This window comes from Cherax quadricarinatus, chromosome 15 (assembly GCF_038502225.1).
Source record: "Cherax quadricarinatus isolate ZL_2023a chromosome 15, ASM3850222v1, whole genome shotgun sequence".
In the NCBI taxonomy this organism is placed as follows: Eukaryota; Metazoa; Arthropoda; class Malacostraca; order Decapoda; family Parastacidae; genus Cherax; species Cherax quadricarinatus.
This window is the reverse complement of record NC_091306.1, coordinates 17,073,812-17,076,311: the sequence shown is the minus strand read 5'-3', so window position 1 is coordinate 17,076,311 and position 2,500 is coordinate 17,073,812.

Here is a 2,500-nt window from a genome sequence, read left to right as displayed (position 1 = left end):
TGGTAGATCTTTACACTGTAAAGTCCAATCCGTCGTCTCTGTAATTTGGAGCCTAACCACAACTGAACATAATATTTAAGATGCTGTCTACAAAGTGCATTATTATAGAGACTAATATGGATTCTGGTATTTAACTAGAAGTTTTTAGCAATAAAACCCAGCATTCTGTCGTCTCTGTTACTAGTATGTATATACATTGTTACTTCTGCACAAGTCATCACTGAAATTCATCTCCCACGCCTCCGACCACAGAACCAGCCCGTCCACCTCACTTTAAAAACTCAAGCAGTCTGGTCGAATACTGTATCTTCCCCAGTTTTTATGTCATCAACGAATTATGTTATTTTAGATGTTAGCTCTACCTCAAGATCATTTATATACATTGAGGAAAGGATTGGAACAGGAACCGATCTCTGAAGAACTCCACCCACAAAGTTTAACCACTGAGACGCCTCTCCATTCATTACGACTCACTTGTTGCCTGCCAGCCAGTCATTAATGCTGGCATCAAATTTATTAACTATATTCCATAGAATTAACGATTCTTTTCTTTAACAGGCTTTATTGATCTAAATTTGATGTAAAGCCGATGGGCCGATAGTTGAGGGCACCAGATGGATTTACTTTTAATATTGTGGAAATATTTGCTAGTTTTCATTTGTTGCGTGGACTGTCTTCTTATAATCACTTATTCAACATTACCGTTAGTGGAAAAGCCATTTGGTACCTTTATAACTCTGGCAGCGACTTTATCTGGTCCACTTGATTTGTGAATATTTGTTAATATTAGGTTCTCTAAATATTTTATAATGTTTAGGCTGCTAATTGAGATGATATTTAGTTTGTAAGATTCAGGCCTAACATTTTTTAACATTGGTATGGTGTTTAGCTGTGTATGGGAAAAAAACTGAAGGCTGAAGGAGGAGCAGGCAGAAGGAGGATAAGGAAAAGGAGGAGGAGGAGGAGGAGGAGGAGGAGGAGGAGGAGGAGGAGGAGGAAGAAAGAGGTGAAGTGTGGTGCAAAAGTGGGAACACTTGCAGTGTGTTGCTGCAGTGTTCTCTGTACGACAGTAACACCAGGGCAACAAAAGCTGGTTAGGTTCTTCCATCACATGGCCTGGGCTGTGTACACGAGGTAATGAAATGTGTCAGCCTGAGCTGGGAGACTTCAGTAGTGTCAGCCTGAGCTGGGAGACTTCAGTAGTGTCAGCCTGAGCTGGAAAACTTCAGTAGTGTCAGTCTGAGCTGGGAGACTTCAGCAGTGTCAGCCTGAGCTGGGAGACTTCAGTAGTGTCAGCCTGAGCTGGGAGACTTCAGTAGTGTCAGCCTGAGCTGGGAGACCTCAGTAGTGTCAACCTGAGCTGGGAGACTTCAGTAGTGTCAGCCTGAGCTGGGAGACTTCAGTAGTGTCAGCCTGAGCTGGGAGACTTCAGTAGTGTCAGCCTGAGCTGGGAGACTTCAGTAGTGTCAGCCTGAGCTGGAAAACTTCAGTAGTGTCAGTCTGAGCTGGGAGACTTCAGCAGTGTCAGCCTGAGCTGGGAGACTTCAGTAGTGTCAGCCTGAGCTGGGAGACTTCAGTAGTGTCAGCCTGAGCTGGGAGACTTCAGTAGTGTCAACCTGAGCTGGGGGACTTCAGTAGTGTCAGCCTAAGCTGGGAGACTTCAGTAGTGTCAGCCTGAGCTGGGAGACTTCAGTAGTGTCAGCCTGAGCTGAGAGGCTTCAGTAGTGTCAGCCTGAGCTGGGAGACTTCAGTAGTGTCAGCCTGAGCTGGGAGACTTCAGTAGTGTCAGCCTGAGCTGGGATACTTCAGTAGTGTCAGCCTGAGCTGGGAGACTTCAGTAGTGTCAGCCTGAGCTGGGAGACTTCAGTAGTGTCAGCCTGAGCTGGGAGACTTCAGTAGTGTCAGCCTGAGCTGGGAGACTTCAGTAGTGTCAGCCTGAGCCGGGAGACTTCAGTAGTGTCAGCCTGAGCTGGGAGACTTCAGTAGTGTCAGCCTGAGCTGGGAGACTTCTGTAGTGTCAGCCTGAGCTGGGAGACTTCAGTAGTGTCAGCCTGAGCTGGGAGACTTCAGTAGTGTCAGCCTGAGCTGGGAGACTTCAGTAGTGTCAGCCTGAGCCGGGAGACTTCAGTAGTGTCAGCCTGAGCTGGGAGACTTCAGTAGTGTCAGCCTGAGCTGGGAGACTTCAGTAGTGTCAGCCTGAGCTGGGAGACTTCAGTAGTGTCAGCCTGAGCTGGGAGACTTCAGTAGTGTCAGCCTGAGCTGGGAGACTTCAGTAGTGTCAGCCTGAGCTGGGAGACTTCAGTAGTGTCAGCCTGAGCTGGGAGACTTCAGTAGTGTCAGCCTGAGCTGGGAGACTTCAGTAGTGTCAGCCTGAGCTGGGAGAATTCAGCAGTGTCAGCCTGAGCTGGGAGACTTCAGTAGTGTCAGCCTGAGCTGGGAGACTTCAGTAGTGTCAGCCTGAGCTGGGAGACTTCAGTAGTGTCAGCCTGAGCTGGGAGAC